Source organism: Mchenga conophoros, linkage group LG3, assembly GCF_057382185.1.
Source record: "Mchenga conophoros isolate Kocher_MC1m ecotype Shallow Benthic linkage group LG3, M_conophoros_male_GT1.1, whole genome shotgun sequence".
In the NCBI taxonomy this organism is placed as follows: Eukaryota; Metazoa; Chordata; class Actinopteri; order Cichliformes; family Cichlidae; genus Mchenga; species Mchenga conophoros.
Window position 1 is genome coordinate 82079298 of NC_140528.1, and position 27721 is coordinate 82107018.

General features: G+C 57.8%; 11 non-coding genes and 6 pseudogenes across 11 annotated transcripts; all 17 read left to right on the forward strand.

Annotated features, from left to right (window-relative positions):
* Nucleotides 1-1768: 1768 nt before the first annotated feature.
* Nucleotides 1769-1887, forward strand: LOC146580913 (5S ribosomal RNA; annotated as a pseudogene).
* A 699-nt stretch (nt 1888-2586) lies between these two features.
* On the forward strand, nt 2587-2705 carry LOC146580914 (5S ribosomal RNA; annotated as a pseudogene).
* A 1452-nt stretch (nt 2706-4157) lies between these two features.
* LOC146580915 (5S ribosomal RNA) lies at nt 4158-4276 on the forward strand. The gene has a single exon (XR_014891768.1). It is a non-coding gene; the product is annotated as a 5S ribosomal RNA (ribosomal RNA).
* Nucleotides 4277-6562: 2286 nt separating this feature from the next.
* LOC146580916 (5S ribosomal RNA) lies at nt 6563-6681 on the forward strand (annotated as a pseudogene).
* Nucleotides 6682-8532: 1851 nt separating this feature from the next.
* Nucleotides 8533-8651, forward strand: LOC146580917 (5S ribosomal RNA). Its single transcript, XR_014891769.1, has one exon. It is a non-coding gene; the product is annotated as a 5S ribosomal RNA (ribosomal RNA).
* A 699-nt stretch (nt 8652-9350) lies between these two features.
* LOC146580918 (5S ribosomal RNA) lies at nt 9351-9469 on the forward strand (annotated as a pseudogene).
* A 1412-nt stretch (nt 9470-10881) lies between these two features.
* On the forward strand, nt 10882-11000 carry LOC146580919 (5S ribosomal RNA). The gene has a single exon (XR_014891770.1). It is a non-coding gene; the product is annotated as a 5S ribosomal RNA (ribosomal RNA).
* A 1688-nt stretch (nt 11001-12688) lies between these two features.
* LOC146580920 (5S ribosomal RNA) lies at nt 12689-12807 on the forward strand. Its single transcript, XR_014891771.1, has one exon. It is a non-coding gene; the product is annotated as a 5S ribosomal RNA (ribosomal RNA).
* A 2551-nt stretch (nt 12808-15358) lies between these two features.
* Nucleotides 15359-15477, forward strand: LOC146580921 (5S ribosomal RNA). Its single transcript, XR_014891985.1, has one exon. It is a non-coding gene; the product is annotated as a 5S ribosomal RNA (ribosomal RNA).
* Nucleotides 15478-16215: 738 nt separating this feature from the next.
* On the forward strand, nt 16216-16334 carry LOC146580922 (5S ribosomal RNA; annotated as a pseudogene).
* A 2239-nt stretch (nt 16335-18573) lies between these two features.
* LOC146580923 (5S ribosomal RNA) lies at nt 18574-18692 on the forward strand. The gene has a single exon (XR_014891986.1). It is a non-coding gene; the product is annotated as a 5S ribosomal RNA (ribosomal RNA).
* Nucleotides 18693-19430: 738 nt separating this feature from the next.
* On the forward strand, nt 19431-19549 carry LOC146580924 (5S ribosomal RNA). Its single transcript, XR_014891918.1, has one exon. It is a non-coding gene; the product is annotated as a 5S ribosomal RNA (ribosomal RNA).
* Nucleotides 19550-21278: 1729 nt separating this feature from the next.
* Nucleotides 21279-21397, forward strand: LOC146580925 (5S ribosomal RNA). The gene has a single exon (XR_014891772.1). It is a non-coding gene; the product is annotated as a 5S ribosomal RNA (ribosomal RNA).
* Nucleotides 21398-23089: 1692 nt separating this feature from the next.
* Nucleotides 23090-23208, forward strand: LOC146580926 (5S ribosomal RNA). Its single transcript, XR_014892009.1, has one exon. It is a non-coding gene; the product is annotated as a 5S ribosomal RNA (ribosomal RNA).
* A 1649-nt stretch (nt 23209-24857) lies between these two features.
* On the forward strand, nt 24858-24976 carry LOC146580927 (5S ribosomal RNA). Its single transcript, XR_014891773.1, has one exon. It is a non-coding gene; the product is annotated as a 5S ribosomal RNA (ribosomal RNA).
* Nucleotides 24977-26746: 1770 nt separating this feature from the next.
* On the forward strand, nt 26747-26865 carry LOC146580928 (5S ribosomal RNA). The gene has a single exon (XR_014891774.1). It is a non-coding gene; the product is annotated as a 5S ribosomal RNA (ribosomal RNA).
* Nucleotides 26866-27564: 699 nt separating this feature from the next.
* Nucleotides 27565-27683, forward strand: LOC146580929 (5S ribosomal RNA; annotated as a pseudogene).
* Nucleotides 27684-27721: the final 38 nt, after the last annotated feature.

The following is a 27721-nucleotide window of genomic DNA, read 5'->3' on the forward strand; positions in this document are numbered from 1 at the left end:
TCTTGCTCAGGCCACTTACACCACACCAGGGCCTGTGGCTGCTGGCTGAGGCCACCTACACCACACCAGGGCCTGTGGCTGCTGGCTGAGGCGACTTACACCACACCAGGGCCCTTTTGCTGCTGGCTGAGGCCACTTACACCACACCAGTGCCTGTGGCTTCTGTCTGAGGCGACTTACACCACACCAGGGCCTGTGGCTGCTGGCTGAGGCCAATTACACCACACCAGGGTCTGTGGCTCTTGCTCAGGCCACTTACACCACACCAGGGCCTGTGGCACTGGCTGAGGCCACTTACACCACACCAGGGCCTGTGGCTGCTGGCTGAGGCCACTTACACCACACCAGGGCCTGTGGCTGCTGGCTGAGGCCACTTACACCACACCAGGGCCTGTGGCTGCTGGCTGAGGCCACCTACACCACACCAGGACCTGTGGCTGCTGGCTGAGGCGACTTACACCACACCAGGGCCCTTTTGCTGCTGGCTGAGGCCACTTACACCACACCAGTGCCTGTGGCTTCTGGCTGAGGCGACTTACACCACACCAGGGCCTGTGGCTGCTGGCTGATGCCACCTACACCACACCAGGGCCTGAGTGACCGGCTGGGGCCACTTACACCACATCAGGGCCTGTGGCTGCTGGCTGAGGCCAGTTACACCACACCAGAGCCTGTGGCTGCTGGCTGAAGCCACTTACACCACACCAGGGCCTTAGTTGCTATTGAGGCCACTTACACCACACCAGGGCCTGTGGCTGCTGGCTGAGGCCACCTACACCACACCAGGGCCCTTTTGCTGCTGGCTGAGGCCACTTACACCACACCAGTGCCTGTGGATTCTGGCTGAGGCCACTTACACCACACCAGGGCCTTTGGCTGCTGGCTGAGGCCACTTACACCACACCAGGGCCTGTGGCTCTTGCTCAGGCCACTCACATCACACCAGGCCCTGCGCTTCTGGCCGAGGCCATCTTCACCAAACCAGGCCCTGTGGTTCTTGCTCAGGCCACTTACACCACACCAGGGCCTTATTTGCTATTGAGGCCACTTACACCACACCAGGGCCTGTGGCACTTGCTCAGGCCACTTACACCACACCAGGGCCTGTGGCACTTGCTCAGGCCACTTACACCACACCAGGGCCTGTGGCTGCTGGCTGAGGCCACTTACACCACACCAGGGCCTGTGGCTCTTGCTCAGGCCACTTACACCACACCAGGGCCTGTGGCTGCTGGCTGAGGCCACTTACACCACACCAGGGCCTGTGGCTGCTGGCTGAGGCCACCTACACCACACCAGGGCCTGTGGCTGCTGGCTGAGGCCACCTACACCACACCAGGGCCTGTGGCTGCTGGCTGAGGCCACTTACACCACACCAGTGCCTGTGGCTTCTGGCTGAGGCGACTTACACCACACCAGGGCCTGTGGCTGCTGGCTGAGGCCACTTACACCACACCAAGGCCTGTGGCTCTTGCTCAGGCCACTCACATCACACCAGGCCCTGCGCTTCTGGCCGAGGCCATCTTCACCAAACCAGGCCCTGTGCTCCTTGCTGTGGCCATGAACAACACACCAGGCCCTGTGCTGGTTCCTGAGGCCATCTTCAACAATCCAGGGCCTGTGCTGTTGGATAAATGCCAAACTGAGCCTTTGGGTTAGGGTATTATGCAAACATGCAGGTATGGTTATAGCATTGTCTTCGTAACTTCAGGTACTTGCCACCTAATCACTTGAATCCATAAATTGAGACATTGTGCTGGAGCCAGCAGCTTACGGCCATACCACCCTGAGCACGCCCAACCTCGTCTGATCTCGGAAGCTAAGCAGGGCTGGGCTTGGTTAGTACTTGGATGGGAGACTGCCTGGGAATACCTGGTGCTGTAAGCCTTTCATTTTCATGTCATTGAACCGCTTTTGATCCAGAGAAGGGGTGTATTAAAAGACCAAAAGCAGCTGCCCATTAATGAGGGCACATTAACGACATTGCTTTTGGCTCTTTTCCAATGTCTTGTGCTGCTAGCTGATGCAACCTACACCACACAAGGGCCTGAGGGACCGGCTGGGGCCACTTACACCACATCAGGGCCTGTGGCTCTGGCTGAGGCCACTTTCACCACACCAGGGCCTGTGGCTGCTGGCTGAGGCCACCTACACCACACCAGGGCATTAGTTGCTATTGAGGCCAATTACACCACACCAGGGTCTGTGGCTCTTGCTCAGGCCACTTACACCACACCAGGGCCTTAGTTGCTATTGAGGCCAATTACACCACACCAGGGCCTGTGGCTCTTGCTCAGGCCACTCACATCACACCAGGCCCTGCGCTTCTGGCCGAGGCCATATTCACCAAACCAGGCCCTGTGCTGCTAGCTGTGGCCATGTACAACACACCAGGCCCTGTGCTGGTTCCTGAGGCCATCTTCAACAATCCAGGGCCTGTGCTGTTGGATAAATGCTAAACTGAGCCTTTGGGTTAGGGTATTATGCAAACATGAAGGTAGGGTTATAGGATTGTCTTCGTAACTTCAGGTACTTGCCACCTAATCACCTGAATCCATAAATTGAGACATTGTGCTGGGGCCAGCAGCTTACGGCCATACCACCCTGAGCACGCCCGACCTCGTCTGATCTCGGAAGCTGAGCAGGGCTGGGCTTGGTTAGTACTTGGATGGGAGACTGCCTGGGAATACCTGGTGCTGTAAGCCTTTCATTTTAATGTCATTGAACCGCTTTTGATCCAGAGAAGGGGTGTATTAAAAGACCAAAAGCAGCTGCCCATTAATGAGGGCACATTAACGACATTGCTTTTGGCTGTTTTCCAATGTCTTGTGCTGCTAGCTGATGCCACCTACACCACACCAGGGCCTGAGTGACCGGCTGGGGCCACTTACACCACATCAGGGCCTGTGGCTCTGGCTGAGGCCACTTACACCACACCAGGGCCTGTGGCTGCTGGCTGAGGCCACTTACACCACACCAGGGCCTTAGTTGCTATTGAGGCCAATTACACCACACCATGGTCTGTGGCTCTTGCTCAGGCCACTTACACCACACCAGGGCCTGTGGCACTGGCCGAGGCCACTTACACCACACCAGGGCCTGTGGCTGCTGGCTGAGGCCACTTACACCACACAAGGGCTTGTGGCTGCTGGCTGAGGCCACCTACACCACACCAGGGCCTGTGGCTGCTGGCTGAGGCCACCTACACCACACCAGGGCCTGTGGCTCTTGCTCAGGCCACTTACACCACACCAGGGCCTGTGGCTCTTGCTCAGGCCACTTACACCACACCAGGGCCTGTGGCTCTTGCTCAGGCCACTCATATCACACCAGGCCCTGTGCTTCTGGCTGAGGCCACTTACACCACACCAGGGCCTGTGGCTGCTGGCTGAGGCCACTTACACCACACCAGGGCCTGTGGCTGCTGGCTGAGGCCACTTACACCACACCAGGGCCTGTGGCTGCTGGCTGAGGCCACCTACACCACACCAGGGCATTAGTTGCTATTGAGGCCAATTACACCACACCAGGGTCTGTGGCTCTTGCTCAGGCCACTTACACCACACCAGGGCCTGTGGCTCTTGCTCAGGCCACTTACACCACACCAGGGCCTGTGGCTGCTGGCTGAGGCCACTTACACCACACCAGGGCCTGTGGCTGCTGGCTGAGGCCACCTACACCACACCAGGCCCTGTTGCGGCTGGCTGAGGCCACCTACACCACACCAGGGCCTGTGGCTGCTGGCTGAGGCCACTTACACCACACCAGTGCCTGTGGCTTCTGGCTGAGGCGACTTACACCACACCAGGGCCTGTGGCTGCCGTCTGAGGCCACTTACACCACACCAAGGCCTGTGGCTCTTGCTCAGGCCACTCACATCACACCAGGCCCTGCGCTTCTGGCCGAGGCCATCTTCACCAAACCAGGCCCTGTGCGCCTTGCTGTGGCCATGTACAACACACCAGGCCCTGTGCTGGTTCCTGAGGCCATCTTCAACAATCCAGGGCCTGTGCTGTTGGATAAATGCCAAACTGAGCCTTTGGGTTAGGGTATTATGCAAACATGCAGGTATGGTTATAGCATTGTCTTCGTAACTTCAGGTACTTGCCACCTAATCACTTGAATCCATAAATTGAGACATTGTGCTGGAGCCAGCAGCTTACGGCCATACCACCCTGAGCACGCCCGACCTCGTCTGATCTCGGAAGCTAAGCAGGGCTGGGCTTGGTTAGTACTTGGATGGGAGACTGCCTGGGAATACCTGGTGCTGTAAGCCTTTCATTTTCATGTCATTGAACCGCTTTTGATCCAGAGAAGGGGTGTATTAAAAGACCAAAAGCAGCTGCCCATTAATGAGGGCACATTAACGACATTGCTTTTGGCTCTTTTCCAATGTCTTGTGCTGCTAGCTGATGCAACCTACACCACACAAGGGCCTGAGGGACTGGCTGGGGCCACTTACACCACATCAGGGCCTGTGGCTCTGGCTGAGGCCACTTTCACCACACCAGGGCCTGTGGCTGCTGGCTGAGGCCACCTACACCACACCAGGGCATTAGTTGCTATTGAGGCCAATTACACCACACCAGGGTCTGTGGCTCTTGCTCAGGCCACTTACACCACACCAGGGCCTGTGGCTCTTGCTCAGGCCACTTACACCACACCAGGGCCTGTGGCTGCTGGCTGAGGCCACCTACACCACACCAGGGCATTAGTTGCTATTGAGGCCAATTACACCACACCAGGGTCTGTGGCTCTTGCTCAGGCCACTTACACCACACCAGGGCCTGTGGCTCTTGCTCAGGCCACTTACACCACACCAGGGCCTGTGGCTGCTGGCTGAGGCCACCTACACCACACCAGGGCCTGTGGCTGCTGGCTGAGGCGACTTACACCACACCAGGGCCCTTTTGCTGCTGGCTGAGGCCACTTACACCACACCAGTGCCTGTGGCTTCTGTCTGAGGCGACTTACACCACACCAGGGCCTGTGGCTGCTGGCTGAGGCCAATTACACCACACCAGGGTCTGTGGCTCTTGCTCAGGCCACTTACACCACACCAGGGCCTGTGGCACTGGCTGAGGCCACTTACACCACACCAGGGCCTGTGGCTGCTGGCTGAGGCCACTTACACCACACCAGGGCCTGTGGCTGCTGGCTGAGGCCATTTACACCACACCAGGGCCTGTGGCTGCTGGCTGAGGCCACCTACACCACACCAGGACCTGTGGCTGCTGGCTGAGGCGACTTACACCACACCAGGGCCCTTTTGCTGCTGGCTGAGGCCACTTACACCACACCAGTGCCTGTGGCTTCTGGCTGAGGCGACTTACACCACACCAGGGCCTGTGGCTGCTGGCTGATGCCACCTACACCACACCAGGGCCTGAGTGACCGGCTGGGGCCACTTACACCACATCAGGGCCTGTGGCTGCTGGCTGAGGCCAGTTACACCACACCAGAGCCTGTGGCTGCTGGCTGAAGCCACTTACACCACACCAGGGCCTTAGTTGCTATTGAGGCCACTTACACCACACCAGGGCCTGTGGCTGCTGGCTGAGGCCACCTACACCACACCAGGGCCCTTTTGCTGCTGGCTGAGGCCACTTACACCACACCAGTGCCTGTGGATTCTGGCTGAGGCCACTTACACCACACCAGGGCCTTTGGCTGCTGGCTGAGGCCACTTACACCACACCAGGGCCTGTGGCTCTTGCTCAGGCCACTCACATCACACCAGGCCCTGCGCTTCTGGCCGAGGCCATCTTCACCAAACCAGGCCCTGTGGTTCTTGCTCAGGCCACTTACACCACACCAGGGCCTTATTTGCTATTGAGGCCACTTACACCACACCAGGGCCTGTGGCACTTGCTCAGGCCACTTACACCACACCAGGGCCTGTGGCACTTGCTCAGGCCACTTACACCACACCAGGGCCTGTGGCTGCTGGCTGAGGCCACTTACACCACACCAGGGCCTGTGGCTCTTGCTCAGGCCACTTACACCACACCAGGGCCTGTGGCTGCTGGCTGAGGCCACTTACACCACACCAGGGCCTGTGGCTGCTGGCTGAGGCCACCTACACCACACCAGGGCCTGTGGCTGCTGGCTGAGGCCACCTACACCACACCAGGGCCTGTGGCTGCTGGCTGAGGCCACTTACACCACACCAGTGCCTGTGGCTTCTGGCTGAGGCGACTTACACCACACCAGGGCCTGTGGCTGCTGGCTGAGGCCACTTACACCACACCAAGGCCTGTGGCTCTTGCTCAGGCCACTCACATCACACCAGGCCCTGCGCTTCTGGCCGAGGCCATCTTCACCAAACCAGGCCCTGTGCTCCTTGCTGTGGCCATGAACAACACACCAGGCCCTGTGCTGGTTCCTGAGGCCATCTTCAACAATCCAGGGCCTGTGCTGTTGGATAAATGCCAAACTGAGCCTTTGGGTTAGGGTATTATGCAAACATGCAGGTATGGTTATAGCATTGTCTTCGTAACTTCAGGTACTTGCCACCTAATCACTTGAATCCATAAATTGAGACATTGTGCTGGAGCCAGCAGCTTACGGCCATACCACCCTGAGCACGCCCAACCTCGTCTGATCTCGGAAGCTAAGCAGGGCTGGGCTTGGTTAGTACTTGGATGGGAGACTGCCTGGGAATACCTGGTGCTGTAAGCCTTTGATTTTCATGTCATTGAACCGCTTTTGATCCAGAGAAGGGGTGTATTAAAAGACCAAAAGCAGCTGCCCATTAATGAGGGCACATTAACGACACTGCTTTTGGCTCTTTTCCAATGTCTTGTGCTGCTAGCTGATGCAACCTACACCACACAAGGGCCTGAGTGACCGGCTGGGGCCACTTACACCACATCAGGGCCTGTGGCTGCTGGCTGAGGCCACCTACACCACACCAGGGCATTAGTTGCTATTGAGGCCAATTACACCACACCAGGGTCTGTGGCTCTTGCTCAGGCCACTTACACCACACCAGGGCCTGTGGCTGCTGGCTGAGGCCACCTACACCACACCAGGGCATTAGTTGCTATTGAGGCCAATTACACCACACCAGGGTCTGTGGCTCTTGCTCAGGCCACTTACACCACACCAGGGCCTGTGGCTCTTGCTCAGGCCACTTACACCACACCAGGGCCTGTGGCACTGGCTGAGGCCACTTACACCACACCAGGGCCTGTGGCTGCTGGCTGAGGCCACTTACACCACACCAGGGCCTGTGGCTGCTGGCTGAGGACACTTACACCACACCAGGGCCTGTGGCTCTTGCTCAGGCCACTTACACCACACCAGGGCCTGTGGCACTGGCTGAGGCCACTTACACCACACCAGGGCCTGTGGCTGCTGGCTTAGGCCACCTACACCACACCAGGGCCTTAGTTGCTATTGAGGCCAATTACACCACACAAGGGCCTGTGGCTGCTGGCTGAGGCCACCTACACCACACCAGGGCCTGTGGCTGCTGGCTGAGGCCACTTACACCACACCAGGGCCCTTTTGCTGCTGGCTGAGGCCACTTACACCACACCAGTGCCTGTGGCTTCTGGCTGAGGCGACTTACACCACACCAGGGCCTGTGGCTGCTGGCTGAGGCCACTTACACCACACCAGGGCCTGTGGCTGCTGGCTGAGGCCACCTACACCACACCAGGGCCTGTGGCTGCTGGCTGAGGCCACTTACACCACACCAGGGCCCTTTTGCTGCTGGCTGAGGCCACTTACACCACACCAGTGCCTGTGGCTTCTGGCTGAGGCGACTTACACCACACCAGGGCCTGTGGCTGCTGGCTGAGGCCACTTACACCACACCAGGGCCTGTGGCTGCTGGCTGAGGCCACCTACACCACACCAGGGCATTAGTTGCTATTGAGGCCAATTACACCACACCAGGGTCTGTGGCTCTTGCTCAGGCCACTTACACCACACCAGGGCCTGTGGCTCTTGCTCAGGCCACTTACACCACACCAGGGCCTGTGGCTGCTGGCTGAGGCCACTTACACCACACCAGGGCCTGTGGCTGCTGGCTGAGGCCACCTACACCACACCAGGCCCTGTGGCGGCTGGCTGAGGCCACCTACACCACACCAGGGCCTGTGGCTGCTGGCTGAGGCCACTTACACCACACCAGTGCCTGTGGCTTCTGGCTGAGGCGACTTACACCACACCAGGGCCTGTGGCTGCTGGCTGAGGCCACTTACACCACACCAAGGCCTGTGGCTCTTGCTCAGGCCACTCACATCACACCAGGCCCTGCGCTTCTGGCCGAGGCCATCTTCACCAAACCAGGCCCTGTGCTCCTTGCTGTGGCCATGTACAACACACCAGGCCCTGTGCTGGTTCCTGAGGCCATCTTCAACAATCCAGGGCCTGTGCTGTTGGATAAATGCCAAACTGAGCCTTTGGGTTAGGGTATTATGCAAACATGCAGGTATGGTTATAGCATTGTCTTCGTAACTTCAGGTACTTGCCACCTAATCACTTGAATCCATAAATTGAGACATTGTGCTGGAGCCAGCAGCTTACGGCCATACCACCCTGAGCACGCCCGACCTCGTCTGATCTCGGAAGCTAAGCAGGGCTGGGCTTGGTTAGTACTTGGATGGGAGACTGCCTGGGAATACCTGGTGCTGTAAGCCTTTCATTTTCATGTCATTGAACCGCTTTTGATCCAGAGAAGGGGTGTATTAAAAGACCAAAAGCAGCTGCCCATTAATGAGGGCACATTAACGACATTGCTTTTGGCTCTTTTCCAATGTCTTGTGCTGCTAGCTGATGCAACCTACACCACACAAGGGCCTGAGGGACCGGCTGGGGCCACTTACACCACATCAGGGCCTGTGGCTCTGGCTGAGGCCACTTTCACCACACCAGGGCCTGTGGCTGCTGGCTGAGGCCACCTACACCACACCAGGGCATTAGTTGCTATTGAGGCCAATTACACCACACCAGGGTCTGTGGCTCTTGCTCAGGCCACTTACACCACACCAGGGCCTTAGTTGCTATTGAGGCCAATTACACCACACCAGGGCCTGTGGCTCTTGCTCAGGCCACTCACATCACACCAGGCCCTGCGCTTCTGGCCGAGGCCATATTCACCAAACCAGGCCCTGTGCTGCTAGCTGTGGCCATGTACAACACACCAGGCCCTGTGCTGGTTCCTGAGGCCATCTTCAACAATCCAGGGCCTGTGCTGTTGGATAAATGCTAAACTGAGCCTTTGGGTTAGGGTATTATGCAAACATGAAGGTAGGGTTATAGGATTGTCTTCGTAACTTCAGGTACTTGCCACCTAATCACCTGAATCCATAAATTGAGACATTGTGCTGGGGCCAGCAGCTTACGGCCATACCACCCTGAGCACGCCCGACCTCGTCTGATCTCGGAAGCTGAGCAGGGCTGGGCTTGGTTAGTACTTGGATGGGAGACTGCCTGGGAATACCTGGTGCTGTAAGCCTTTCATTTTAATGTCATTGAACCGCTTTTGATCCAGAGAAGGGGTGTATTAAAAGACCAAAAGCAGCTGCCCATTAATGAGGGCACATTAACGACATTGCTTTTGGCTGTTTTCCAATGTCTTGTGCTGCTAGCTGATGCCACCTACACCACACCAGGGCCTGAGTGACCGGCTGGGGCCACTTACACCACATCAGGGCCTGTGGCTCTGGCTGAGGCCACTTACACCACACCAGGGCCTGTGGCTGCTGGCTGAGGCCACTTACACCACACCAGGGCCTTAGTTGCTATTGAGGCCAATTACACCACACCATGGTCTGTGGCTCTTGCTCAGGCCACTTACACCACACCAGGGCCTGTGGCACTGGCCGAGGCCACTTACACCACACCAGGGCCTGTGGCTGCTGGCTGAGGCCACTTACACCACACAAGGGCTTGTGGCTGCTGGCTGAGGCCACCTACACCACACCAGGGCCTGTGGCTGCTGGCTGAGGCCACCTACACCACACCAGGGCCTGTGGCTCTTGCTCAGGCCACTTACACCACACCAGGGCCTGTGGCTCTTGCTCAGGCCACTTACACCACACCAGGGCCTGTGGCTCTTGCTCAGGCCACTCATATCACACCAGGCCCTGTGCTTCTGGCTGAGGCCACTTACACCACACCAGGGCCTGTGGCTGCTGGCTGAGGCCACTTACACCACACCAGGGCCTGTGGCTGCTGGCTGAGGCCACCTACACCACACCAGGGCATTAGTTGCTATTGAGGCCAATTACACCACACCAGGGTCTGTGGCTCTTGCTCAGGCCACTTACACCACACCAGGGCCTGTGGCTCTTGCTCAGGCCACTTACACCACACCAGGGCCTGTGGCTGCTGGCTGAGGCCACTTACACCACACCAGGGCCTGTGGCTGCTGGCTGAGGCCACCTACACCACACCAGGCCCTGTGGCGGCTGGCTGAGGCCACCTACACCACACCAGGGCCTGTGGCTGCTGGCTGAGGCCACTTACACCACACCAGTGCCTGTGGCTTCTGGCTGAGGCGACTTACACCACACCAGGGCCTGTGGCTGCTGGCTGAGGCCACTTACACCACACCAAGGCCTGTGGCTCTTGCTCAGGCCACTCACATCACACCAGGCCCTGCGCTTCTGGCCGAGGCCATCTTCACCAAACCAGGCCCTGTGCTCCTTGCTGTGGCCATGTACAACACACCAGGCCCTGTGCTGGTTCCTGAGGCCATCTTCAACAATCCAGGGCCTGTGCTGTTGGATAAATGCCAAACTGAGCATTTGGGTTAGGGTATTATGCAAACATGCAGGTATGGTTATAGCATTGTCTTCGTAACTTCAGGTACTTGCCACCTAATCACTTGAATCCATAAATTGAGACATTGTGCTGGAGCCAGCAGCTTACGGCCATACCACCCTGAGCACGCCCGACCTCGTCTGATCTCGGAAGCTAAGCAGGGCTGGGCTTGGTTAGTACTTGGATGGGAGACTGCCTGGGAATACCTGGTGCTGTAAGCCTTTCATTTTCATGTCATTGAACCGCTTTTGATCCAGAGAAGGGGTGTATTAAAAGACCAAAAGCAGCTGCCCATTAATGAGGGCACATTAACGACACTGCTTTTGGCTCTTTTCCAATGTCTTGTGCTGCTAGCTGATGCAACCTACACCACACAAGGGCCTGAGTGACCGGCTGGGGCCACTTACACCACATCAGGGCCTGTGGCTGCTGGCTGAGGCCACCTACACCACACCAGGGCATTAGTTGCTATTGAGGCCAATTACACCACACCAGGGTCTGTGGCTCTTGCTCAGGCCACTTACACCACACCAGGGCCTGTGGCTCTTGCTCAGGCCACTTACACCACACCAGGGCCTGTGGCTGCTGGCTGAGGCCACCTACACCACACCAGGGCATTAGTTGCTATTGAGGCCAATTACACCACACCAGGGTCTGTGGCTCTTGCTCAGGCCACTTACACCACACCAGGGCCTGTGGCTCTTGCTCAGGCCACTTACACCACACCAGGGCCTGTGGCACTGGCTGAGGCCACTTACACCACACCAGGGCCTGTGGCTGCTGGCTGAGGCCACTTACACCACACCAGGGCCTGTGGCTGCTGGCTGAGGCCACTTACACCACACCAGGGCCTGTGGCTCTTGCTCAGGCCACTTACACCACACCAGGGCCTGTGGCACTGGCTGAGGCCACTTACACCACACCAGGGCCTGTGGCTGCTGGCTTAGGCCACCTACACCACACCAGGGCCTTAGTTGCTATTGAGGCCAATTACACCACACAAGGGCCTGTGGCTGCTGGCTGAGGCCACCTACACCACACCAGGGCCTGTGGCTGCTGGCTGAGGCCACTTACACCACACCAGGGCCCTTTTGCTGCTGGCTGAGGCCACTTACACCACACCAGTGCCTGTGGCTTCTGGCTGAGGCGACTTACACCACACCAGGGCCTGTGGCTGCTGGCTGAGGCCACTTACACCACACCAGGGCCTGTGGCTGCTGGCTGAGGCCACCTACACCACACCAGGGCATTAGTTGCTATTGAGGCCAATTACACCACACCAGGGTCTGTGGCTCTTGCTCAGGCCACTTACACCACACCAGGGCCTGTGGCTCTTGCTCAGGCCACTTACACCACACCAGGGCCTGTGGCTGCTGGCTGAGGCCACTTACACCACACCAGGGCCTGTGGCTGCTGGCTGAGGCCACCTACACCACACCAGGCCCTGTGGCGGCTGGCTGAGGCCACCTACACCACACCAGGGCCTGTGGCTGCTGGCTGAGGCCACTTACACCACACCAGTGCCTGTGGCTTCTGGCTGAGGCAACTTACACCACACCAGGGCCTGTGGCTGCTGGCTGAGGCCACTTACACCACACCAAGGCCTGTGGCTCTTGCTCAGGCCACTCACATCACACCAGGCCCTGCGCTTCTGGCCGAGGCCATCTTCACCAAACCAGGCCCTGTGCTCCTTGCTGTGGCCATGTACAACACACCAGGCCCTGTGCTGGTTCCTGAGGCCATCTTCAACAATCCAGGGCCTGTGCTGTTGGATAAATGCCAAACTGAGCCTTTGGGTTAGGGTATTATGCAAACATGCAGGTATGGTTATAGCATTGTCTTCGTAACTTCAGGTACTTGCACCTAATCACTTGAATCCATAAATTGAGACATTGTGCTGGAGCCAGCAGCTTACGGCCATACCACCCTGAGCACGCCCGACCTCGTCTGATCTCGGAAGCTAAGCAGGGCTGGGCTTGGTTAGTACTTGGATGGGAGACTGCCTGGGAATACCTGGTGCTGTAAGCCTTTGATTTTCATGTCATTGAACCGCTTTTGATCCAGAGAAGGGGTGTATTAAAAGACCAAAAGCAGCTGCCCATTAATGAGGGCACATTAACGACATTGCTTTTGGCTCTTTTCCAATGTCTTGTGCTGCTAGCTGATGCAACCTACACCACACAAGGGCCTGAGGGACCGGCTGGGGCCACTTACACCACATCAGGGCCTGTGGCTCTGGCTGAGGCCACTTTCACCACACCAGGGCCTGTGGCTGCTGGCTGAGGCCACCTACACCACACCAGGGCATTAGTTGCTATTGAGGCCAATTACACCACACCAGGGTCTGTGGCTCTTGCTCAGGCCACTTACACCACACCAGGGCCTGTGGCTCTTGCTCAGGCCACTTACACCACACCAGGGCCTGTGGCTGCTGGCTGAGGCCACCTACACCACACCAGGGCATTAGTTGCTATTGAGGCCAATTACACCACACCAGGGTCTGTGGCTCTTGCTCAGGCCACTTACACCACACCAGGGCCTGTGGCTCTTGCTCAGGCCACTTACACCACACCAGGGCCTGTGGCTGCTGGCTGAGGCCACCTACACCACACCAGGGCCTGTGGCTGCTGGCTGAGGCGACTTACACCACACCAGGGCCCTTTTGCTGCTGGCTGAGGCCAATTACACCACACCAGGGTCTGTGGCTCTTGCTCAGGCCACTTACACCACACCAGGGCCTGTGGCACTGGCTGAGGCCACTTACACCACACCAGGGCCTGTGGCTGCTGGCTGAGGCCACTTACACCACACCAGGGCCTGTGGCTGCTGGCTTAGGCCACCTACACCACACCAGGGCCTTAGTTGCTATTGAGGCCAATTACACCACACAAGGGCCTGTGGCTGCTGGCTGAGGCCACCTACACCACACCAGGGCCTGTGGCTGCTGGCTGAGGCCACTTACACCACACCAGGGCCCTTTTGCTGCTGGCTGAGGCCACTTACACCACACCAGTGCCTGTGGCTTCTGGCTGAGGCGACTTACACCACACCAGGGCCTGTGGCTGCTGGCTGAGGCCACTTACACCACACCAGGGCCTGTGGCTGCTGGCTGAGGCCACCTACACCACACCAGGGCATTAGTTGCTATTGAGGCCAATTACACCACACCAGGGTCTGTGGCTCTTGCTCAGGCCACTTACACCACACCAGGGCCTGTGGCTCTTGCTCAGGCCACTCACATCACACCAGGCCCTGTGCTTCTGGCCGAGGCCATCTTCACCAAACCAGGCCCTGTGGCTCTTGCTCAGGCCACTTACACCACACCAGGGCCTGTGGCTCTGGCTTAGGCCACTTACACCACACCAGGGCCTGTGGCTGCTGGCTGAGGCCACCTACACCACACCAGGGCCTTAGTTGCTATTGAGGCCAATTACACCACACCAGGGTCTGTGGCTCTTGCTCAGGCCACTTACACCACACCAGGGCCTGTGGCACTGGCTGAGGCCACTTACACCACACCAGGGCCTAGGCACTGGCTGAGGCCACTTACACCACACCAGGGCCTGTGGCTGCTGGCTTAGGCCACCTACACCACACCAGGGCCTTAGTTGCTATTGAGGCCAATTACACCACACAAGGGCCTGTGGCTGCTGGCTGAGGCCACCTACACCACACCAGGGCCTTAGTTGCTATTGAGGCCACTTACACCACACCAGGGCCTGTGGCTGCTGGCTGAGGCCACCTACACCACACCAGGGCCCTTTTGCTGCTGGCTGAGGCCACTTACACCACACCAGTGCCTGTGGCTTCTGGCTGAGGCCACTTACACCACACCAGGGCCTGTGGCTGCTGGCTGAGGCCACTTACACCACACCAGGGCCTGTGGCTCTTGCTCAGGCCACTCACATCACACCAGGCCCTGCGCTTCTGGCCGAGGCCATCTTCACCAAACCAGGCCCTGTGGTTCTTGCTCAGGCCACTTACACCACACCAGGGCCTTATTTGCTATTGAGGCCACTTACACCACACCAGGGCCTGTGGCACTTGCTCAGGCCACTTACACCACACCAGGGCCTGTGGCACTTGCTCAGGCCACTTACACCACACCAGGGCCTGTGGCTGCTGGCTGAGGCCACTTACACCACACCAGGGCTTGTGGCTCTTGCTCAGGCCACTTACACCACACCAGGGCCTGTGGCACTGGCTGAGGCCACTTAGACCACACCAGGGCCTGTGGCTGCTGGCTGAGGCCACTCACACCACACCAGGGCCTGTGGCTGCTAGCTGAGGCCACTTACACCAAACCAGGGCCTGTGGCTGCTTGCTGAGGCCATCTTCACCAAACCAGGCCCTGTGCTGCTTGCTGTGGCCATGTAAAACACACCAGGTCCTGTGCTGGTTCTTGAGGCCATCTTCAACAATCCAGGGCCTGTGCTGTTGGATAAATGCCAAACTGAGCCTTTTGGTTAGGGTATTATGCAAACATGCAGGTATGGTTATAGGATTGTCTTCGTAACTTCAGGTACTTGCCACCTAATCACTTGAATCCATAAATTGAGACATTGTGCTGGGGCCAGCAGCTTACGGCCATACCACCCTGAGCACGCCTGACCTCGTCTGATCTCGGAAGCTAAGCAGGGCTGGGCTTGGTTAGTACTTGGATGGGAGACTGCCTGGGAATACCTGGTGCTGTAAGCCTTTCATTTTCATGTCATTGAACCGCTTTTGATCCAGAGAAGGGGTGTATTAAAAGACCAGAAGCAGCTCCCCATTAATGAGGGCACATTAACGACATTGCTTTTGGCTGTTTTCCAATGTCTTGTGCTGCTAGCTGATGCCACCTACACCACACCAGGGTCTGAGTGACCGGCTGGGGCCACTTACACCACACCAGGGCCTGTGGCTCCTGGCTGAGGCCACCTACACCACACCGGGGCCTTAGTTGCTATTGAGGCCAATTACACCACACCAGGGTATGTGGCTCTTGCTCAGGCCACTTACACCACACCAGGGCCTTAGTTGCTATTGAGGCCACTTACACCACACCAGGGCCTGTGGCTGCTGGCTGAGGCCACCTACACCACACCAGGGCCTTAGTTGCTATTGAGGCCAATTACACCACACCAGGGTATGTGGCTCTTGCTCAGGCCACTCACATCACACCAGGCCCTGCTCTTCTGGCCTAGGCCATCTTCACCAAACCAGGCCCTGTGCTGCTAGCTGTGGCCATGTACAACACACCAGGCCCTGTGCTGGTTCCTGAGGCCATCTTCAACAATCCAGGGCCTGTGCTGTTGGATAAATGCTAAACTGAGCCTTTGGGTTAGGGTATTATGCAAACATGCAGGTATGGTTATAGGATTGTCTTCGTAACTTCAGGTACTTGCCACCTAATCACTTGAATCCATAAATTGAGTCATTGTGCTGGGGCCAGCAGCTTATGGCCATACCACCCTGAGCACGCCTGACCTCGTCTGATCTCGGAAGCTAAGCAGGGCTGGGCTTGGTTAGTACTTGGATGGGAGACTGCCTGGGAATACCTGGTGCTGTAAGCCTTTGATTTTCATGTCATTGAACCGCTTTTGATCCAGAGAAGGGGTGTATTAAAAGACCAAAAGCAGCTGCCCATTAATGAGGGCACATTAACGACACTGCTTTTGGCTCTTTTCCAATGTCTTGTGCTGCTAGCTGATGCAACCTACACCACACAAGGGCCTGAGTGACCGGCTGGGGCCACTTACACCACATCAGGGCCTGTGGCTGCTGGCTGAGGCCACCTACACCACACCAGGGCATTAGTTGCTATTGAGGCCAATTACACCACACCAGGGTCTGTGGCTCTTGCTCAGGCCACTTACACCACACCAGGGCCTGTGGCTCTTGCTCAGGCCACTTACACCACACCAGGGCCTGTGGCTGCTGGCTGAGGCCACCTACACCACACCAGGGCATTAGTTGCTATTGAGGCCAATTACACCACACCAGGGTCTGTGGCTCTTGCTCAGGCCACTTACACCACACCAGGGCCTGTGGCTCTTGCTCAGGCCACTTACACCACACCAGGGCCTGTGGCACTGGCTGAGGCCACTTACACCACACCAGGGCCTGTGGCTGCTGGCTGAGGCCACTTACACCACACCAGGGCCTGTGGCTGCTGGCTGAGGCCACTTACACCACACCAGGGCCTGTGGCTCTTGCTCAGGCCACTTACACCACACCAGGGCCTGTGGCACTGGCTGAGGCCACTTACACCACACCAGGGCCTGTGGCTGCTGGCTTAGGCCACCTACACCACACCAGGGCCTTAGTTGCTATTGAGGCCAATTACACCACACAAGGGCCTGTGGCTGCTGGCTGAGGCCACCTACACCACACCAGGGCCTGTGGCTGCTGGCTGAGGCCACTTACACCACACCAGGGCCCTTTTGCTGCTGGCTGAGGCCACTTACACCACACCAGTGCCTGTGGCTTCTGGCTGAGGCGACTTACACCACACCAGGGCCTGTGGCTGCTGGCTGAGGCCACTTACACCACACCAGGGCCTGTGGCTTCTGGCTGAGGCCACTTACACCACACCAGGGCCTGTGGCTGCTGGCTGAGGCCACCTACACCACACCAGGGCATTAGTTGCTATTGAGGCCAATTACACCACACCAGGGTCTGTGGCTCTTGCTCAGGCCACTTACACCACACCAGGGCCTGTGGCTCTTGCTCAGGCCACTTACACCACACCAGGGCCTGTGGCTGCTGGCTGAGGCCACTTACACCACACCAGGGCCTGTGGCTGCTGGCTTAGGCCACCTACACCACACCAGGGCCTTAGTTGCTATTGAGGCCAATTACACCACACAAGGGCCTGTGGCTGCTGGCTGAGGCCACCTACACCACACCAGGGCCTTAGTTGCTATTGAGGCCACTTACACCACACCAGGGCCTGTGGCTGCTGGCTGAGGCCACCTACACCACACCAGGGCCCTTTTGCTGCTGGCTGAGGCCACTTACACCACACCAGTGCCTGTGGCTTCTGGCTGAGGCCACTTACACCACACCAGGGCCTGTGGCTGCTGGCTGAGGCCACTTACACCACACCAGGGCCTGTGGCTCTTGCTCAGGCCACTCACATCACACCAGGCCCTGCGCTTCTGGCCGAGGCCATCTTCACCAAACCAGGCCCTGTGGTTCTTGCTCAGGCCACTTACACCACACCAGGGCCTTATTTGCTATTGAGGCCACTTACACCACACCAGGGCCTGTGGCACTTGCTCAGGCCACTTACACCACACCAGGGCCTGTGGCACTTGCTCAGGCCACTTACACCACACCAGGGCCTGTGGCTGCTGGCTGAGGCCACTTACACCACACCAGGGCTTGTGGCTCTTGCTCAGGCCACTTACACCACACCAGGGCCTGTGGCACTGGCTGAGGCCACTTAGACCACACCAGGGCCTGTGGCTGCTGGCTGAGGCCACTCACACCACACCAGGGCCTGTGGCTGCTAGCTGAGGCCACTTACACCAAACCAGGGCCTGTGGCTGCTTGCTGAGGCCATCTTCACCAAACCAGGCCCTGTGCTGCTTGCTGTGGCCATGTAAAACACACCAGGTCCTGTGCTGGTTCTTGAGGCCATCTTCAACAATCCAGGGCCTGTGCTGTTGGATAAATGCCAAACTGAGCCTTTTGGTTAGGGTATTATGCAAACATGCAGGTATGGTTATAGGATTGTCTTCGTAACTTCAGGTACTTGCCACCTAATCACTTGAATCCATAAATTGAGACATTGTGCTGGGGCCAGCAGCTTACGGCCATACCACCCTGAGCACGCCTGACCTCGTCTGATCTCGGAAGCTAAGCAGGGCTGGGCTTGGTTAGTACTTGGATGGGAGACTGCCTGGGAATACCTGGTGCTGTAAGCCTTTCATTTTCATGTCATTGAACCGCTTTTGATCCAGAGAAGGGGTGTATTAAAAGACCAGAAGCAGCTCCCCATTAATGAGGGCACATTAACGACATTGCTTTTGGCTGTTTTCCAATGTCTTGTGCTGCTAGCTGATGCCACCTACACCACACCAGGGTCTGAGTGACCGGCTGGGGCCACTTACACCACACCAGGGCCTGTGGCTCCTGGCTGAGGCCACCTACACCACACCGGGGCCTTAGTTGCTATTGAGGCCAATTACACCACACCAGGGTATGTGGCTCTTGCTCAGGCCACTTACACCACACCAGGGCCTTAGTTGCTATTGAGGCCACTTACACCACACCAGGGCCTGTGGCTGCTGGCTGAGGCCACCTACACCACACCAGGGCCTTAGTTGCTATTGAGGCCAATTACACCACACCAGGGTATGTGGCTCTTGCTCAGGCCACTCACATCACACCAGGCCCTGCTCTTCTGGCCTAGGCCATCTTCACCAAACCAGGCCCTGTGCTGCTAGCTGTGGCCATGTACAACACACCAGGCCCTGTGCTGGTTCCTGAGGCCATCTTCAACAATCCAGGGCCTGTGCTGTTGGATAAATGCTAAACTGAGCCTTTGGGTTAGGGTATTATGCAAACATGCAGGTATGGTTATAGGATTGTCTTCGTAACTTCAGGTACTTGCCACCTAATCACTTGAATCCATAAATTGAGTCATTGTGCTGGGGCCAGCAGCTTATGGCCATACCACCCTGAGCACGCCCGACCTCGTCTGATCTCGGAAGCTAAGCAGGGCTGGGCTTGGTTAGTACTTGGATGGGAGACTGCCTGGGAATACCTGGTGCTGTAAGCCTTTGATTTTCATGTCATTGAACCGCTTTTGATCCAGAGAAGGGGTGTATTAAAAGACCAAAAGCAGCTGCCCATTAATGAGGGCACATTAACGACACTGCTTTTGGCTCTTTTCCAATGTCTTGTGCTGCTAGCTGATGCAACCTACACCACACAAGGGCCTGAGTGACCGGCTGGGGCCACTTACACCACATCAGGGCCTGTGGCTGCTGGCTGAGGCCACCTACACCACACCAGGGCATTAGTTGCTATTGAGGCCAATTACACCACACCAGGGTCTGTGGCTCTTGCTCAGGCCACTTACACCACACCAGGGCCTGTGGCTCTTGCTCAGGCCACTTACACCACACCAGGGCCTGTGGCTGCTGGCTGAGGCCACCTACACCACACCAGGGCATTAGTTGCTATTGAGGCCAATTACACCACACCAGGGTCTGTGGCTCTTGCTCAGGCCACTTACACCACACCAGGGCCTGTGGCTCTTGCTCAGGCCACTTACACCACACCAGGGCCTGTGGCACTGGCTGAGGCCACTTACACCACACCAGGGCCTGTGGCTGCTGGCTGAGGCCACTTACACCACACCAGGGCCTGTGGCTGCTGGCTGAGGCCACTTACACCACACCAGGGCCTGTGGCTCTTGCTCAGGCCACTTACACCACACCAGGGCCTGTGGCACTGGCTGAGGCCACTTACACCACACCAGGGCCTGTGGCTGCTGGCTTAGGCCACCTACACCACACCAGGGCCTTAGTTGCTATTGAGGCCAATTACACCACACAAGGGCCTGTGGCTGCTGGCTGAGGCCACCTACACCACACCAGGGCCTGTGGCTGCTGGCTGAGGCCACTTACACCACACCAGGGCCCTTTTGCTGCTGGCTGAGGCCACTTACACCACACCAGTGCCTGTGGCTTCTGGCTGAGGCGACTTACACCACACCAGGGCCTGTGGCTGCTGGCTGAGGCCACTTACACCACACCAGGGCCTGTGGCTGCTGGCTGAGGCCACTTACACCACACCAGGGCCTGTGGCTGCTGGCTGAGGCCACCTACACCACACCAGGGCATTAGTTGCTATTGAGGCCAATTACACCACACCAGGGTCTGTGGCTCTTGCTCAGGCCACTTACACCACACCAGGGCCTGTGGCTCTTGCTCAGGCCACTTACACCACACCAGGGCCTGTGGCTGCTGGCTGAGGCCACTTACACCACACCAGGGCCTGTGGCTGCTGGCTGAGGCCACCTACACCACACCAGGCCCTGTTGCGGCTGGCTGAGGCCACCTACACCACACCAGGGCCTGTGGCTGCTGGCTGAGGCCACTTACACCACACCAGTGCCTGTGGCTTCTGGCTGAGGCGACTTACACCACACCAGGGCCTGTGGCTGCTGGCTGAGGCCACTTACACCACACCAAGGCCTGTGGCTCTTGCTCAGGCCACTCACATCACACCAGGCCCTGCGCTTCTGGCCGAGGCCATCTTCACCAAACCAGGCCCTGTGCGCCTTGCTGTGGCCATGTACAACACACCAGGCCCTGTGCTGGTTCCTGAGGCCATCTTCAACAATCCAGGGCCTGTGCTGTTGGATAAATGCCAAACTGAGCCTTTGGGTTAGGGTATTATGCAAACATGCAGGTATGGTTATAGCATTGTCTTCGTAACTTCAGGTACTTGCCACCTAATCACTTGAATCCATAAATTGAGACATTGTGCTGGAGCCAGCAGCTTACGGCCATACCACCCTGAGCACGCCCGACCTCGTCTGATCTCGGAAGCTAAGCAGGGCTGGGCTTGGTTAGTACTTGGATGGGAGACTGCCTGGGAATACCTGGTGCTGTAAGCCTTTCATTTTCATGTCATTGAACCGCTTTTGATCCAGAGAAGGGGTGTATTAAAAGACCAAAAGCAGCTGCCCATTAATGAGGGCACATTAACGACATTGCTTTTGGCTCTTTTCCAATGTCTTGTGCTGCTAGCTGATGCAACCTACACCACACAAGGGCCTGAGGGACTGGCTGGGGCCACTTACACCACATCAGGGCCTGTGGCTCTGGCTGAGGCCACTTTCACCACACCAGGGCCTGTGGCTGCTGGCTGAGGCCACCTACACCACACCAGGGCATTAGTTGCTATTGAGGCCAATTACACCACACCAGGGTCTGTGGCTCTTGCTCAGGCCACTTACACCACACCAGGGCCTGTGGCTCTTGCTCAGGCCACTTACACCACACCAGGGCCTGTGGCTGCTGGCTGAGGCCACCTACACCACACCAGGGCATTAGTTGCTATTGAGGCCAATTACACCACACCAGGGTCTGTGGCTCTTGCTCAGGCCACTTACACCACACCAGGGCCTGTGGCTCTTGCTCAGGCCACTTACACCACACCAGGGCCTGTGGCTGCTGGCTGAGGCCACCTACACCACACCAGGGCCTGTGGCTGCTGGCTGAGGCGACTTACACCACACCAGGGCCCTTTTGCTGCTGGCTGAGGCCACTTACACCACACCAGTGCCTGTGGCTTCTGTCTGAGGCGACTTACACCACACCAGGGCCTGTGGCTGCTGGCTGAGGCCAATTACACCACACCAGGGTCTGTGGCTCTTGCTCAGGCCACTTACACCACACCAGGGCCTGTGGCACTGGCTGAGGCCACTTACACCACACCAGGGCCTGTGGCTGCTGGCTGAGGCCACTTACACCACACCAGGGCCTGTGGCTGCTGGCTGAGGCCACTTACACCACACCAGGGCCTGTGGCTGCTGGCTGAGGCCACCTACACCACACCAGGACCTGTGGCTGCTGGCTGAGGCGACTTACACCACACCAGGGCCCTTTTGCTGCTGGCTGAGGCCACTTACACCACACCAGTGCCTGTGGCTTCTGGCTGAGGCGACTTACACCACACCAGGGCCTGTGGCTGCTGGCTGATGCCACCTACACCACACCAGGGCCTGAGTGACCGGCTGGGGCCACTTACACCACATCAGGGCCTGTGGCTGCTGGCTGAGGCCAGTTACACCACACCAGAGCCTGTGGCTGCTGGCTGAAGCCACTTACACCACACCAGGGCCTTAGTTGCTATTGATGCCACCTACACCACACCAGGGCCTGAGTGACCGGCTGGGGCCACTTACACCACACCAGGGCCTGTGGCTTCTGGCTGAGGCGACTTACACCACACCAGGGCCTGTGGCTGCTGGCTGAGGCCACTTACACCACACCAAGGCCTGTGGCTCTTGCTCAGGCCACTCACATCACACCAGGCCCTGCGCTTCTGGCCGAGGCCATCTTCACCAAACCAGGCCCTGTGCTCCTTGCTGTGGCCATGAACAACACACCAGGCCCTGTGCTGGTTCCTGAGGCCATCTTCAACAATCCAGGGCCTGTGCTGTTGGATAAATGCCAAACTGAGCCTTTGGGTTAGGGTATTATGCAAACATGCAGGTATGGTTATAGCATTGTCTTCGTAACTTCAGGTACTTGCCACCTAATCACTTGAATCCATAAATTGAGACATTGTGCTGGAGCCAGCAGCTTACGGCCATACCACCCTGATCACGCCCGACCTCGTCTGATCTCGGAAGCTAAGCAGGGCTGGGCTTGGTTAGTACGTGGATGGGAGACTGCCTGGGAATACCTGGTGCTGTAAGCCTTTGATTTTCATGTCATTGAACCGCTTTTGATCCAGAGAAGGGGTGTATTAAAAGACCAAAAGCAGCTGCCCATTAATGAGGGCACATTAACGACACTGCTTTTGGCTCTTTTCCAATGTCTTGTGCTGCTAGCTGATGCAACCTACACCACACAAGGGCCTGAGTGACCGGCTGGGGCCACTTACACCACATCAGGGCCTGTGGCTGCTGGCTGAGGCCACCTACACCACACCAGGGCATTAGTTGCTATTGAGGCCAATTACACCACACCAGGGTCTGTGGCTCTTGCTCAGGCCACTTACACCACACCAGGGCCTGTGGCTGCTGGCTGAGGCCACCTACACCACACCAGGGCATTAGTTGCTATTGAGGCCAATTACACCACACCAGGGTCTGTGGCTCTTGCTCAGGCCACTTACACCACACCAGGGCCTGTGGCTCTTGCTCAGGCCACTTACACCACACCAGGGCCTGTGGCACTGGCTGAGGCCACTTACACCACACCAGGGCCTGTGGCTCTTGCTCAGGCCACTTACACCACACCAGGGCCTGTGGCTGCTGGCTGAGGACACTTACACCACACCAGGGCCTGTGGCTCTTGCTCAGGCCACTTACACCACACCAGGGCCTGTGGCACTGGCTGAGGCCACTTACACCACACCAGGGCCTGTGGCTGCTGGCTTAGGCCACCTACACCACACCAGGGCCTTAGTTGCTATTGAGGCCAATTACACCACACAAGGGCCTGTGGCTGCTGGCTGAGGCCACCTACACCACACCAGGGCCTGTGGCTGCTGGCTGAGGCCACTTACACCACACCAGGGCCCTTTTGCTGCTGGCTGAGGCCACTTACACCACACCAGTGCCTGTGGCTTCTGGCTGAGGCGACTTACACCACACCAGGGCCTGTGGCTGCTGGCTGAGGCCACTTACACCACACCAGGGCCTGTGGCTGCTGGCTGAGGCCACCTACACCACACCAGGGCATTAGTTGCTATTGAGGCCAATTACACCACACCAGGGTCTGTGGCTCTTGCTCAGGCCACTTACACCACACCAGGGCCTGTGGCTCTTGCTCAGGCCACTTACACCACACCAGGGCCTGTGGCTGCTGGCTGAGGCCACTTACACCACACCAGGGCCTGTGGCTGCTGGCTGAGGCCACCTACACCACACCAGGCCCTGTGGCGGCTGGCTGAGGCCACCTACACCACACCAGGGCCTGTGGCTGCTGGCTGAGGCCACTTACACCACACCAGTGCCTGTGGCTTCTGGCTGAGGCGACTTACACCACACCAGGGCCTGTGGCTGCTGGCTGAGGCCACTTACACCACACCAAGGCCTGTGGCTCTTGCTCAGGCCACTCACATCACACCAGGCCCTGCGCTTCTGGCCGAGGCCATCTTCACCAAACCAGGCCCTGTGCTCCTTGCTGTGGCCATGTACAACACACCAGGCCCTGTGCTGGTTCCTGAGGCCATCTTCAACAATCCAGGGCCTGTGCTGTTGGATAAATGCCAAACTGAGCCTTTGGGTTAGGGTATTATGCAAACATGCAGGTATGGTTATAGCATTGTCTTCGTAACTTCAGGTACTTGCCACCTAATCACTTGAATCCATAAATTGAGACATTGTGCTGGAGCCAGCAGCTTACGGCCATACCACCCTGAGCACGCCCGACCTCGTCTGATCTCGGAAGCTAAGCAGGGCTGGGCTTGGTTAGTACTTGGATGGGAGACTGCCTGGGAATACCTGGTGCTGTAAGCCTTTGATTTTCATGTCATTGAACCGCTTTTGATCCAGAGAAGGGGTGTATTAAAAGACCAAAAGCAGATGCCCATTAATGAGGGCACATTAACGACATTGCTTTTGGCTCTTTTCCAATGTCTTGTGCTGCTAGCTGATGCAACCTACACCACACAAGGGCCTGAGGGACCGGCTGGGGCCACTTACACCACATCAGGGCCTGTGGCTCTGGCTGAGGCCACTTTCACCACACCAGGGCCTGTGGCTGCTGGCTGAGGCCACCTACACCACACCAGGGCATTAGTTGCTATTGAGGCCAATTACACCACACCAGGGTCTGTGGCTCTTGCTCAGGCCACTTACACCACACCAGGGCCTGTGGCTCTTGCTCAGGCCACTTACACCACACCAGGGCCTGTGGCTGCTGGCTGAGGCCACCTACACCACACCAGGGCATTAGTTGCTATTGAGGCCAATTACACCACACCAGGGTCTGTGGCTCTTGCTCAGGCCACTTACACCACACCAGGGCCTGTGGCTCTTGCTCAGGCCACTTACACCACACCAGGGCCTGTGGCTGCTGGCTGAGGCCACCTACACCACACCAGGGCCTGTGGCTGCTGGCTGAGGCGACTTACACCACACCAGGGCCCTTTTGCTGCTGGCTGAGGCCAATTACACCACACCAGGGTCTGTGGCTCTTGCTCAGGCCACTTACACCACACCAGGGCCTGTGGCACTGGCTGAGGCCACTTACACCACACCAGGGCCTGTGGCTGCTGGCTGAGGCCACTTACACCACACCAGGGCCTGTGGCTGATGGCTTAGGCCACCTACACCACACCAGGGCCTTAGTTGCTATTGAGGCCAATTACACCACACAAGGGCCTGTGGCTGCTGGCTGAGGCCACCTACACCACACCAGGGCCTGTGGCTGCTGGCTGAGGCCACTTACACCACACCAGGGCCCTTTTGCTGCTGGCTGAGGCCACTTACACCACACCAGTGCCTGTGGCTTCTGGCTGAGGCGACTTACACCACACCAGGGCCTGTGGCTGCTGGCTGAGGCCACTTACACCACACCAGGGCCTGTGGCTGCTGGCTGAGGCCACCTACACCACACCAGGGCATTAGTTGCTATTGAGGCCAATTACACCACACCAGGGTCTGTGGCTCTTGCTCAGGCCACTTACACCACACCAGGGCCTGTGGCTCTTGCTCAGGCCACTTACACCACACCAGGGCCTGTGGCTGCTGGCTGAGGCCACTTACACCACACCAGGGCCTGTGGCTGCTGGCTGAGGCCACCTACACCACACCAGGCCCTGTGGCGGCTGGCTGAGGCCACCTACACCACACCAGGGCCTGTGGCTGCTGGCTGAGGCCACTTACACCACACCAGTGCCTGTGGCTTCTGGCTGAGGCGACTTACACCACACCAGGGCCTGTGGCTGCTGGCTGAGGCCACTTACACCACACCAAGGCCTGTGGCTCTTGCTCAGGCCACTCACATCACACCAGGCCCTGCGCTTCTGGCCGAGGCCATCTTCACCAAACCAGGCCCTGTGCTCCTTGCTGTGGCCATGTACAACACACCAGGCCCTGTGCTGGTTCCTGAGGCCATCTTCAACAATCCAGGGCCTGTGCTGTTGGATAAATGCTAAACTGAGCCTTTGGGTTAGGGTATTATGCAAACATGCAGGTATGGTTATAGCATTGTCTTCGTAACTTCAGGTACTTGCCACCTAATCACTTGAATCCATAAATTGAGACATTGTGCTGGAGCCAGCAGCTTACGGCCATACCACCCTGAGCACGCCCGACCTCGTCTGATCTCGGAAGCTAAGCAGGGCTGGGCTTGGTTAGTACTTGGATGGGAGACTGCCTGGGAATACCTGGTGCTGTAAGCCTTTAATTTTCATGTCATTGAACCGCTTTTGATCCAGAGAAGGGGTGTATTAAAAGACCAAAAGCAGCTGCCCATTAATGAGGGCACATTAACGACATTGCTTTTGGCTCTTTTCCAATGTCTTGTGCTGCTAGCTGATGCAACCTACACCACACAAGGGCCTGAGGGACCGGCTGGGGCCACTTACACCACACCAGGGCCTGTGGCTCTGGCTGAGGCCACTTTCACCACACCAGGGCCTGTGGCTGCTGGCTGAGGCCACCTACACCACACCAGGGCATTAGTTGCTATTGAGGCCAATTACACCACACCAGGGTCTGTGGCTCTTGCTCAGGCCACTTACACCACACCAGGGCCTTAGTTGCTATTGAGGCCAATTACACCACACCAGGGCCTGTGGCTCTTGCTCAGGCCACTCACATCACACCAGGCCCTGCGCTTCTGGCCGAGGCCATCTTCACCAAACCAGGCCCTGTGCTGCTAGCTGTGGCCATGTACAACACACCAGGCCCTGTGCTGGTTCCTGAGGCCATCTTCAACAATCCAGGGCCTGTGCTGTTGGATAAATGCTAAACTGAGCCTTTGGGTTAGGGTATTATGCAAACATGAAGGTAGGGTTATAGGATTGTCTTCGTAACTTCAGGTACTTGCCACCTAATCACCTGAATCCATAAATTGAGACATTGTGCTGGGGCCAGCAGCTTACGGCCATACCACCCTGAGCACGCCCGACCTCGTCTGATCTCGGAAGCTGAGCAGGGCTGGGCTTGGTTAGTACTTGGATGGGAGACTGCCTGGGAATACCTGGTGCTGTAAGCCTTTCCTTTTAATGTCATTGAACCGCTTTTGATCCAGAG